This window comes from Chrysemys picta, chromosome 2 (assembly GCF_011386835.1).
Source record: "Chrysemys picta bellii isolate R12L10 chromosome 2, ASM1138683v2, whole genome shotgun sequence".
NCBI classification, from domain to species: Eukaryota; Metazoa; Chordata; order Testudines; family Emydidae; genus Chrysemys; species Chrysemys picta.
In genome coordinates, this window is record NC_088792.1 from 86985713 (window position 1) to 86999290 (window position 13578).

A 13578-nucleotide genomic window follows, 5' to 3' on the forward strand; every position below is an offset into this window, starting at 1 on the left:
CCCACAAATCTAGTCACCAACCTTTGCTATGATTGATAGTAATAATGAAAAAGTTAACATTCTACTTACCCATGGAGGTCCCCGGTGGTGGGGCGGAGGGTAGGGAGACCAGACAGCAAGTGTGAAAAATTGGGACGAGGGTGGGAGGTAATAGGTGCCTATGTAAGGAAAAGCTCCAAAAATCGGGACTGTCCCTATAAAATCGGGACATCTGGTCACCCTAGCAGGGGGGGGAGGGGGAGGGCGGAAAAGAGAAATTTCTCACCTGGGTGGATAGACAAGTAGAATTTTTCTAAACTGATTTAGCATTAGATCCTTTCTGCCAGTACTAGTGGCCATATAGGTGGAAGATCAGGCGACAAGGGTAATCTTATAAAAGAGAAGAGGACAAAATTCTATCTATCTTTGGGGCATTAGCTGTCTCTTACTTCAAGTGCATATAAGGAGCCTAGCACAATGGGTCTCTGATCTTGGTTGAAGCCTGTGGGTGCTACCATAATGCAAATCAATAAGAATAAATAAATGAACCAAATTGTTTGAGGATGAATCTTACACAATATAAGTCAAATACATTGCAGGACAAGAAACTTATCTGAGCAGAATTCTGAAAACAAGAACAGTTTGAAGGAAAAACAGAAAGATCTCACAGTAGTGTCTTGGGGACATAAAAAGATTTGGTGCCCTCAAGTCTCAGAATAACAAAGTAGAGTGTTTTTTAATAAACCAGTGTGCACTATTGTGCTGATGGAGAGCATGGGATAAGAATGAGCTACTGGCATTTAAACACAGACTGGGGCTATTATAATCATTCTTTCTCCTCCTGGGATGATTAGCATTCAGAGATAGGACACAGGCACCATAGTATACAGCACTAAGGAAGTATGCTTCAACTGCTGAACATAAACAATGTACATTACTGTTGTGAAACACCATTACTTATCAGGGAAAGGTTAGCTGCTAGCAATGTCTTGACAATAGCACCATAGCACTGTTGGCAGTGCCTTACAGATTGCAATTGATTTCTAGCTGGCAGGCAGATCTGAATAAAACTACAGAAACTGAATCTTTAGCCCAGCATCTTGGCAGAATGCCAGGGTTTGGGACCACATGTATTTGCCTTGGTGTTGTTCAAACCTCATATATTATACAGATAATTCAATCAAAGGAGTTCAGAAGCACCATCCTTTCCACTGAACAATGCTCATGAGGAGGCTCATCTGACAGCTTGTCATAGGAGCATTTAGAAATGGTGCACAGGATTTCCAGGTGGACCATATACAGAACTACATCTTAAACATGACGGTTTATCTGATAAAAAAAAATAATGCAAAGCAGTGAGAGCTGAAATTCAAGACCCAGTGGGCCAAATCCCAGTCCTTATTTAAGCAAAATTCCTACTGATTTAATAAGACTACTTTTACAGATGAGGAAACAAACGCAGAGGCTAAGCAGTTTTCCCAGGATCACCAAGCAAGCCTGAAACACAGCGGGGAATGATTTTGCAGCGCTCCCATCACGAGCTCATCCTTTAACCACTACTAGCCTATATTTCCATGTGTACTTACAGTAGCCTCACAAAGCATTTCAGCAAAGCCCCCTACCCAAGTTATGTTAATCAATGGTTTAACTGGCTATACTTTTACAAGTGGAGAGTCACAGATCCCCCAGTATCACCTCATGTGGGGAGAGGGAAGGAGAAAAAGTACAAAGCTCTGTTCAAATGAATGAGTGAGGGGAAGGCCAGGGGAAACCATGCCCTTCTGAATAGAGTGTATAAACCATATTGCCATATTTTAATGCTGGCTCAGTGCAGGTGCTTCTCCTCTTTGGAGAGAATGTGGTTATGCCTTTGGGAAGGAGTTAGAGATGAATTACAGGGCATCCTCCACGGAGTGCCTGAGAAAATGCTTGACCATAAGCAGGGCATCTTACAGGCTGCTTGGGAGCTGACTGCTAGTCTCCATTTCCTTCTACTGCATACTATATAAGGGCCTGATCCTGAAACATTTACCTGTGTAGAACCAGTGGAGTCCATGGGGCTGTCTGCAAGAGTAAAGACTTGGAGGATCGGTGCCTGTAGCAGAGTGCAGTGATGGAAAGCTGTTAAAGGGCACTCGTGCTCAATGTTCGGTGTGCTGCCTTAATCCTGTGAAGATGCTAAGCATAGCAAAGAGGGCAAAACAAACGTTCTACTCCTTTCTGGGGGGGCCACACATTAACTAGGACTTAATTTAAAATTTCAGAAGTTTATATCTCCCCACACCATTCACACCTCTTACAATATTTACTAGTATCTATAAAGAACTACTGAAGATTTTCCCTTCCATCACAGAACCAAAATTTAAACAATGCCACTTCTGGGGTGGAACACAGCAGTTGCATACCACCACGAAGCACCATTACAATGCACTTTAGACCAGAAAAAGAAAGCCATACCAAACTGGAAATGCAGGGGAATTTCAGGTAGGCAGAATAAAGTTACCCAACCTCGAATTTTGCTGGGAAAGAAGAGTTAACCCCACAACTCTAACAGAAAGTAACACAGCATCTTTAAAGAATACTCGGAGACAGGCCCTCCAATTTTACATTTCTCCCTAAAAACATCCTTCACCAGCATCACAGTATCGCCTAGCACAGTGGTTCCCAAACAACTGGGGTTCATGAACCCCTGGGGGTTCACAAAATGTTACAGCAGGTTCTCAGGAAAAAATTCCCTAATGGCGGACAGAGCTGTCCCTAGGGATCCTGGGCAGCACGGGGCGAGCAGCACAGAGCCCCTGGACTTCCAAGAGCTAAGCAGATTAAAGCACGTATATCTATCACACTGAGGAGATTGAAACTTCAAGACTCCTTATAAGAAATGGAAAGGGAGGTGGATATTTTTTGCTGTTTTTAAAATTAAATAGGCAGCTAGTATTGTTTTTAAAATTATTATGAAGAACAAGTTTAAGCTTTGTTGTAATGTGCGTTGTTTGCCTGGACTGCTCAAGACCTAAATGCTTGTGTAGGAGGAACTCTTTGAGTTGGATTCTTGAATACCCTCATGCTGTTTCACATCTGATACTCCTTGATGAAACATAGGAGCCTTGTCTTATAACAGGCTTATTCAAAGTGATACAAGCTACGAAAGTGAGATCTTGGAAGAGTGTTGCTGTTTTCATAATGCAATAAAAATATTGCAATGATAAATAATAATAAATGTGCACTAATCATGTCGTAAAACCAATTTTATATTTCCAAGATCACTGCTTTTATAATTTTTATTCAAGTAAAGTAGAAAATCCCTGGAAACATTCATTTTTAGGAGGGGGTTCGCGAGACTTGACATTTTAGTGAAAGGGGTTCACAGGTTGTTAAAGTTTGGGAACCAGTGCCCTAGCACTATGCTGGGATGTTCGCAGCAGGTACTCCTCCTTCTGAATCAGTGCAGAACTAAGCCACAAGCACGGCTTCCAGCAGCAAGTGGATGTTGCTTGAATATCTCGCTTCCAAATATAGACCCAGCCTGACCCACTGCAGCCTCTACTCCTCTTAGTCACGGCTCATTTACTAAATGGGTTTAGAATCGGTCTCTTCCATGGGTTAATTGTAGCTGGAACAAAGCCAGCACTAAGACATCTGTCTTCACAAACCGTCTACAGATAGCACAATAATACCTATTTCCGAAGGCATTTGGGCCTCACCCTTAGAGCTGAAAATAAGATGTGTACAACTGCAGCCTTTTAAAACAAAACGTATTTAAAATAATGATTTCCCCCCACCTACCCACTACATTAAAGAGACTGCCAAGGACAAGAAAGGGCTTACACTGTATTTCTAATGAGAGCTGGCAGGGAGGGCTATTCACCAGCTACCTGAGTTATCAGCCTGAAGCTCAACGCATCTCTAAGGAGACCGTCTACTGTACTCAGGAGGAACAAAAACTGTTTGCATGTTGCATGGCTCCTTTCTAGGCTGTAGACAGGGCCGCACAAAAGTTATGGAGGCGCTCCCACCCCCCACCCAGGTGAGGCCAGGGAAGGGGTGTGTGTTAGAAAGCAAGCTCTCCCCACGGTGGTAGCTCGTGTCCTGGCAGGGTAGGGGGCTGTGGAGCTGGGCCTAGTTCCAGGAGTTGCAACCTGGAATAGGGGACGGGGTGGGTCACAGCACCAATCACTCAAATCAATCAAATTTGGCCTGGCTGGGGACGGAGAGACTACTGGGCCAAACCTGAGTAGAGTTGCAATCCTGCACACCGGGTCACCCTGCCACTCACTCATATTCGGCCTGGCCACCAGCCATCACAATAAAGAAGTGTTCAGGCCAAACCAGGGGCTGCGACTCCTTTATGCCAGCTTACACTGCCACTCAGTTTGGGGCCCTCTCAAATGACAGGCCTGGGACAAACTGCCCTTTTGCCACCACCCCATCTGCATGGCCCCTGCCCCTTACCACCATTCCAGGTACTTCTGCTTAGCTAGAGATCTTGCTCAGATACTCTGAGCTCACACACTGTAAGAACGCCCTCCCGGTGCTGAAATCAGGAGACAGCTGGGCACATGTATGGAGCTGTTGATAATTATCACATAGGGGCTGTTGAGAGCAAAGAAGCTGAGCCCATCCAGGGTCTGTAAAGAATCTGGGTGAAGGGAGAACTTTTTTAAAGCTACATCTTAAAGACCTGGATTCCTGACTCCTATGTTTGGGGGACCTCACTGGTATGGTAGGTTTTCCTTCTCCTATAGGGGCAGTGTCTGGGGTACAAAATGAGTGAGGGCAAGTACATCAGCTCCCTAGAGTCTGGAGAGCTGAGGCAGGAAGGCCTGCCGCAGGATCTTATAGGAAGAGAAATAGAGAGAATAGAAAGAAACAAATGGAAAGGGGGAGAAAAAATACCAGAGAAGTGATTTTTTCAAAGAATAGTTTTGGACCCATTCCTCAAATATACTCCCCTCACAATACTGGGGAAAAATATATGTATCTTATATGGCTTTTCATCAGTAAATCTCAAAGGGTTTTACAAAGGAAGTTCGCATCATTATCCCTAATTTACAGATGGGTAAATTGAGGGACAGAAAGGTGAGTGGCTTGCCCACAGCAGGCCAATAGAAGTTCTGGGAATAGAACCCAGGTCTCACTAACTCCCAGTCCAGTGCTCGCCCTCCTAGGCCTCCACAGGTATGGCACTGCCTACCAAACAGGCATGTCGGCCTTCAGCTGGCAGTGCCAATTCAGAAAGCTTTGATGAAGGCTCCATGCTGAATACCAGCTTTTACTGACAGGAGACCTTGTGTGAAAACTGAGAAACCGACTGGACCCTTCTTTGTTTTACAGTGTGCTTTCTGGCTGGTGACACATGGGCAACTTATCCCCAAATCCCATTGTGATGAGAAGCCTTTTTGTCCCTTTAGAGTTTTTAGTGAAAAGAGCACCATACATCAAGGACTCCCTCTTTTGCCAGCTCCAGGGAACCCATGAGACTGATTTCATTGGTAAATCACATCCTATTTGCATTGTTAATGTGTCAGTTATAGGCAAGTCCTTAAACATGGCACTCTTCCATCATCTCTCAGGAGTCACTAAGCCTTAACTAATGATGATGCTAAAACAGTCTTCAGGAAGGTACCATACCCTTTAAAATCTGAATGGTTCCTAAGCAGAGAGATAGCGCTGGGGAGAGTGGGGAGGGAATTGAGTATTAGGCTATATTAAGGAGACTACAATGCAGAAAATACATCATAAATCATCCTGCATCTTAAACACCAAGTTCATTTTTGGTCACCATATCTCAGAAAGACAGAGCAGGGTAGGAGAGGAGCAAAAAAGGGCAACAGAACCAATCTGAGATATTGTACAGAGCAGGAGAGTCCAGATAAGGCCATAGAACTAGTTGGTTTAGAAAAGAGCAAGAGGTGCTATAAGAGGCATTGTCATAATCAGTTCCCTACAATTACCACTCCTGGTCTCTAGATTTTTCCCTCTGTCCCAGTGTGACTATGTACCTTTAGGGAACAGGTACCCTTCTGTCCAAAGCCAGGACTCTACCCTCTCCCAGTAGTCAGAGATTCGCTTTCCTTCGCTGTGGAACAGCCCCCAATCATTTGCCCCAGAAACAATCCCTAAACCAAGACTATCTTCAACAAAGTAGCATTCTTGTCCCAAACTAGCACTAGTTCATCAACACAAACTAGCTGTGTTACACATACACATGAAGAACCCTTCCTAACGTATCTGCAGTAACAGGATTTCTTCTGAGGGAGGGAGATAAAAGTGAATGCTATAAAGAAGGCCAATCAACTATTCCTCAAATATAACACCTGAAATTTTAAAATAAAATATAAATTAAAACAGATGCAAAGACCCACTACTTACCTATCACCGGTGGGTGCTTCTTCTGTTGCAGGAGTCATACTGTCTGCTACCACCAGATTCTAAGGTGCAACAGTCATCCAGAGAGCTAACCCATACCACATATTGTAGCCTCACAGGAACTGAATCCCAGTGCACCCACTCCATAGAACTGTAGCTTAGCTGCAAATTCTCACGATTATATTGGGTCTCATGATATTTGATTTTTTTTTCTTAAAGGCCCAGCCCCAGGTCATGTGATTAGGTGAGAATCTCTGCTTTCATTAAAAAAAAAAAAAAAAAAGTGTGTAACCTTGATGGCTGCAGAGAAAAGCTTAACAATATGACTTGACCTGAAGGCTCAAAAACACCCCAGAAGACTAATAAACTAGATCCAAAATGTATTCTAATTTTTAAAAAATCTCCTGATCTTTTGAGGCCCAATTCCTGGTTTTTCAACACTTGGGATTGGCAATACTGGTTGCTGGAGATCCCAAACTCTCAAAATGAGCTGGTGGAGCATATTTGGCTGCCTACAATGTCCAAACAAGGAATCTTTAGCTCACCTAGTTTAGCTAACAAGCTAGAGAATCACCACTACCTGTGGTTATATTAGGATAACAAGCTAGTACATCAGTTCTGGGGCTACCAGAAGCCAAGTTAGATGGAGAAAAGGACATTTCTGGATCCAGCAAAACATTCTACTCCTAACTTCTACCTGCCAGCTCTCTTCCCACTGGAGAGAAAAGCCACACCTAAGGGAGGGGCTGAAGAGCTACACCCAGTCTATAGCACCTGGAGAGAGGTAAATGGCTGCACCCAAACACACAGAAGAAAAAAAAAAGGCTTTAAAGGAACCTGCAGGGAGGACTAGACCTTAACTCAGGGGTTCTCAAACTGGGGTTGGGACCCCTTAGGGGTTGTGAGATTATTACATGGGGGGTCGTGAGCATGGCCGCCGAGAGTGGGTTTGGGCCCCAGTGAAAAAAAATTTTCAGGCCCCCCCAGCAAGGGCGGACCAGATAAACAGGGCCGACAAGAGGGGGGGAAGCCAGGCCCCCTTCTGGACCACCGGGCCCTGCTAATTTGTACCAGCTTCCCCCCGGTCGTCGGCCCTGGTCGTGAGCTGTCAAGCTCCACCCCAATATATTAAATATATTTAAAAGTGTGTTTAATTTATAAGGGGGGGGTCACACTCAGAGGCTTGCTGTGTGAAAGAGGTCTCCAGTAAAAACGTTTGAGACCCATTGCCCTAACTGCACTGTGAATGAAGGCTATTTACTTGTAGATGGTAAGGCCTAATTTAAAGCTTAACTGCAGGCTGTGGTCACCTGAGTTTCTGGGGGAAAACCACTGCCCCAAAGAAGCCACCTCCGTTTCCCTTGACATCCCCTCCCCTTCCAGAATGAAAACTCAGGACCTGTTACAGCAATATGTCTCTGTTTTTTTCCTTCTCTTATTTCCCAAGTATTTCCCCCCCCCCCCTTCTCTTTCACTCACAACCAGTCATTTTCATCTTTCCTTCCCCTTAGTTACAGTGGAAAGGAGCCTAAAGGATCTGTGTCTTATGAGTGGACAAGCAGGCTGAAGAGGAGCCTACAGTCCTGACTAATGCTCTCCCTTAATTTACAAAGGGAACAATGATCTCCTTCCCCTCCATTGATATAAAGGAGAGGGGTGACACCTCTGGGGACAGTCAGCAGGATGAGCTTTCTAACTATAAGGCTTGGTAAGTTCTGCAATAGGTTAGCACGGTTTGTGGAATCCCCATCATTGGAGGGTTTTTAAGAATAGGTTAGATAAATACCTGTCAGGGACGGTCTAGGGCAGTGGTTCTGAACCAGGGGTCCAGGGCCCCCTGGGGGGCTGTGAGCAGGTTTCAAGGGGGTCTATAAAGCAGGGCCAGCATCAGACTCACTGGGGCCCAGGGCAGAAAGCCAAAGCCCCACTGCATGGGGCTGAAGCCTGAGCAGCTTAGCTTCATGGGGTTCCTTGTGACATGGGGCCCCAGGCAATTGTCCTGCTTGCTACCTCCTAACACTGGCCCTGGCTTTAATATGCAGAAAATCAGTTGTTCTGACACAGGGGGGCCATGGAGGTTTTATAGCATGGGGGGGGGGGAGAGACTCAGAAAGAAAAAGGTTGAGAACCCCTGGTCTAGGGGTCCTGTCTCAGCATTGGCGAATGGACTAGATGACTTCTCAAGGTCCCTCCCAGCCCTGCATTTCTATGATTCAGTAAGAGCCACAGTCAACGTCTAAAAACTCCTGTTTTTTTGTAATACCAGCAGGGTAAGCTGAGGGAAGGATAAGCTTCCCAAGCAGGGAAATTGTTCTGATCACCCAAGGCAAAAGAGAATAAAGGAAGGGAGACAGTCGGACTGGGAGAGGGAAAACAAAACAAAACAGCAGTGATTGTACTGGGGAAGCTGAGACTAGAAAGTACAAAGGAGGAGCTAAATTAAAGGGGGAAAAAACTGAGTCAACAAGAAAAAATATGTTTTCAAACAGGGCCCAAAGCAACCGTTTTGGAGGAACCAGAGAAGAGTAAACAGGGCCTGAAATGCAAGGCAGACAGATGGTGCCAATCAATCCAGGTAGCAAACCACTGTGGTCTCTGGTGCTCAACCTGATGGAAATGGCACCAGAGACCTTCTGCTTCAAGGACTTTCCACCTCAGCTTGTGAGTACTATGGCTACAAGGAACTTGAGAACTGAATCTGGGAATGCTTGAAACAAAGCTGCCGTGCTTGTTATCAACCCTTTGTAGGTTCCACTTTCTCCCACAGATTAGAGAGAACCTAGGGTGGCTTAAATTAGGAATGGAAGTGTCAAAGGCTCTCTTCAATTTCTAAGGCCAATGACCACCCATGTGTCCTCTATAATGGAAATAAAACAATGTAAATTTTACAGCAGAACATTGAGAAAGTTTAATATTCAAAATGTGTCTAGCCAGAGTAGCATCGGCAGTTAAATAAATTACAGTATCCACTGAGATGCCTTTTATCAGGATGAGGGTTCTACTGGGAGATGGTACTCTTTACATTTGATAAAGATGCAGAGCTGGGTGTAATCTACTTACTGATGGAACTTTATGCCATATTCTCACCAGCTCTCCCAATGGTTTCAGAGATGTTAAGATGAGGAGAGGACTGAACCTGGTGAAGTGAGAGTGTTTGAGGTGGAGAATCAGTTGCCCAAAGCAACTCTCGGGGTTTTCAGTGAAAGAAAAGACCTGAAATTTTTCAGGGTGTTTCTTTTCAATCTCTTGGAGGTAAAACAGGATTGTATAAAAGGTGACAAGTCCATTAGGAGGATTACTGATGTACTCTAGCCTGCAGACAGGGCAGCTGCCAGAGCCAAGTGCTGTCTATAGCCCTGACTGAAAGGGGCCAGAAGGCTGACAAGCTGGGACTGAAGCCTGTCTTTCCAGCTTCTCAAATAGCTAACAGTTATAAAATAGTTAATAATGGTTTCTTCAGTACTGCTTGGAGAATGGCAGGTTTGAGGATGGGTGATAGTCTCTTGGAGGAGGGGAGTCTTATCAGGCCCTTACTGAACCCAGAGGCAGATTTACCATGAAACCAACAGTGCGGTGACAGGAGTACCCCCAAAATGCAGGACAAATCTCATCTGACAACCTGCCCCCGAGACTTGGCCAGCAGCACAGAGGGCTTAGCGGCTGTGGCCCAACAGCATGCCCAGAAGTAGCTGGCTGATCTCTGTGTGCCCCTGGCAGGGGAGAGGCAGATCCACGTGCTGTCCCTGCCCCAGGCAGCACATGAAGACCTGCTGCCCCCATTCCCCCAAGGGGTGTGCAGAGACATGCCAGCAGCAGTACCAAGGCTGACCCTGACCAGGCCACCTCCTGGGAGGGGTGGGGGGGGGAGAAGGGGAAAGAAGAGAATGTCTCCACGTTGCCCCCCGACCAGAGTGCTGACTCTGCAGCTCCCATTGGCCAGGAACTGCAGCCAATGCGAGCTGTGGGGGCGGTGCCTGCAGGCAGCAGCACAGAGACCCCCTCTCCTCCCCTGGGAGTGTGGGGGTGTGTGCGCGCGCGCGCTGGTCGCTCTGGGAGCCGTGCTGCCCAGCTGACCCAGCCTAGAGCCTGCACCCCTTGCCCTCTCCCACACCTCAACCCTTCGCCCAGCCGAGCCTGAACCATGCTCCCCAACTCCCTGCCCCAATCAAAGTACTTCACTTTATTTTCATTTACTTCCTATTTTTATAGAAGGATGAAGAAAAAAAATGAAAAATTGTGGCAGGAGGAGGAGAGAGTGAGTTTGTTTTTTCTTGGCTGGGGTGTGAAAATAAAGCTGTGCACAAAATCTGCCACTGACTGAACCAGTGGAATCCCAGTTTCTTCCACCCAGGTACTCCTGTCAAGCACTTGTTTTTTCACTGTGTTGCACTGCTGGACTCCTAAGCAGACTAGGTGCAACAGCACCCCCTAGTGGTCTTGCACAAATCAAGGAAAATAATCCAGCTCTGGGGTTCCCCAACTGTGCGTAGGCCACAGGCACAACTCCAATCAAATCTAACTCCAACTGATTTATCTAATCTAAGTAAAAGATGTATAACTTGAGCTGTATATGCTGGAGTATAGAAAATTGAAAATGGCTTGTTTCTCACAAGTACAATGGTGTGTTTCACTTCAAGATAACCTAGCACAACATACACAGTCCACCATTTACAACAGTATAAAATGACCCATACTATTTTAATCTGACATGGATATTTATTTTTCAAAAAAAAAAAGTGGTGAAGATATTTACTAGATCAGATGAGTACCCACAGCCTTAGTGTTATTAGAAAATCAAATACTGTAAATAAAAATTAGAGAATAGAGGTGTCTTTACTTACATAGCATTCATATTTTACATTAAAAATTGAAAAAAGTATTCAAAGTTGAATGATTGTTTTAAAATCAATGCATGTTGAACAACATTGTGTTTATACATTGTACATTATATATAGTGTTCTCCCTCTTTGAATACATTTTGCTCTCAACTTTAAAAAAGTTTTAGAACCATCTTGTTTCAAAGATCTTGAATTTGAGTGAATAGTGGTAGGGATTTCTATTACAACTGTTTACATTAAAATGAAAAGGAAATGTACATTGTTTAGTTTATATGTAATTTTCCTGCAGTAGGGGAGCCTTGATCTAGCTGATGGGAACAAAAAACCCTCCCAAGCTGCAAAGTTTTGAATGTGCATCATCCCCTCAATCAGTTGGTTTTTAAAAGTGCAACTGTGTGTATATGTAAAACTTCAATGGCAGTTAAAACTACCTCATCCCTACCTTATACTAAGTGTTACATCCCAACATTATCAAAATGACCAGGTGAGGGATTTACAATAGAGGCCGTGATGAGCTTCATGGTCCACAGAGAAAGGGACAAATTCTCGCTTTCAGCTCTGGTTTGATTTACCACAAAGGCAATGGAGCTTTCTGAACTAGTTTCATACCAGACATTGTGCTGTAGCAGAATTGTGGTGGCATTTTAGAGACAGTCCACTATGTCAATGTGGGGATCCACAAACCATGATCATATTGTTGAGGATGGCAAAATGACAACTTCCTGGAGGTCTTCATACCTTGAACATTGTTGATAACACCGATGCTTGGCTTGACAGAATTCCATACATCAAATCATCATGCACTGCAACCTCACAAGCCTGGTGGCTCTAGTGCATAATCCATTCTAAACAAAGACACTCATTGGTTTATCAGAGCACCTAAAATCAGCAGCAGCGCAGCTCCATATAAACAGCTTTACAGCCACTAGACAAGAACTATGCATAGACTTGTCTGTACTCTTGCTAAAATGGTTGTATGTGAAATTAAACAGCTGGTGGGGTCACCTGCTTCAAAGTTGATCTTCAGCCCTTTCAGATTCACTCAAAACATCCTTCCATTCCCACCACCACCCCTCCCCAACAGTATTATGCTTAAGATACAACACAGCTTGGATCAATGCCCCCACAGTGAGAAAATTGAATGCTACTTAAGTTAAAACCTGCACTTGTTTCAGGAGCATTTCTCACTGTTGGGCATGTAGATGTATAACAAAGGGGCACAAGCTCTTCCCAGTTTGTGTGTTTAGATACAATTTTCAGCTCTCCTTAGCATCAGGTCTTAAATATCTAACTCCCAGCACAATTTTAATATGCAATTGATGAGATTCATGGATGCATTCAGGAAGTGGTCTGAGGTGGTAGTTTGTGCAACATGCATGGATATATCCCCTTTACTGCTATCATCCATTATTTGTGATTAAGGAGTTACACCTATATGATGGGAGACAAATGCACACCAGCTTATTTTTGTATCACTTCAGCTTTCCATCTGTCTGGGATTCAACAGCCCCCATCCTACCAGCTATGGAGTTTAGACGCTATGGCCAGTTAAATGTGAATATAGGCTTTTAGTACTGACAGCCAGTGAACTTCTGTCTTTAGATTATTTGAGTCAAACTAAGGAGTAGAGACAATCAACCTGGTTACTTCCACTATTAATTCATGGCTCACCAGCCCTGTAAATTGCCTCTTGAAATTATTCAACTTAGCAGGAAATGGCTTCTCTATATTGCTTGTTTTACAGATCCATTAGTCACTCACACCAGCCTAAAGGAAAATCAAATCAGTGCCCAAACATACATTTACTTGTTGGCTAGTATTTTATCATAGCCAGTTGCCTGTAATGGAACCAAAGCCAATTAACGTGATTGAACTTCCCCCTTCGTCCTTCTGAAGTACTCTGACTTCTCTATTTCCTTTCACAGCTGCATTTTTTGACTATGTATAACAAGCTACCGGTTATGAGACTTCCTGTACTGTGGGTCTCTGCTTCATGATGATCTATAGAGCGATCAGAAAGGGAAACTTGAGCTGACAGTTGCTGGAGATCTTAAGTGAGGGGCCTGGAAGCAAGTCTTTACTCTTCCCCAAACTGTTGTCTTGGAAGGTCTGAAGACCCTTAATATCACCCTAGGAGTGGATTGGGGCAACTGCTTTCTATGGAGTTCTTCTGTCCCTCTTCCCCTTTGGGGAAAGGGGGTCTCATGGTCTGGCTTCTCTTGCCATGAAGGATCTGGGAGCACTTCAGGCCTCAAGATTTCTTTATACTCCCTGGCTTTCCCTTGAGTGGCTCCTATTGTGCTCTTGGCAAAACTCTACAGATGGCAGCTCAGGCCTGAAGCAGTTCTGCAGGTCATGCTGCAAGTCCACACACACATTCCCAAATTGAAGA

At 44.6% G+C, this 13578-nt stretch overlaps 1 long non-coding RNA gene across 1 annotated transcript; it reads left to right on the forward strand.

Annotated features, from left to right (window-relative positions):
- Positions 1-6883: 6883 nt before the first annotated feature.
- Positions 6884-11807, forward strand: LOC135981390 (uncharacterized). Its single transcript, XR_010598382.1, has 3 exons — positions 6884-7132; positions 7860-8056; positions 8838-11807. It is a non-coding gene; the product is annotated as an uncharacterized LOC135981390 (long non-coding RNA).
- Positions 11808-13578: the final 1771 nt, after the last annotated feature.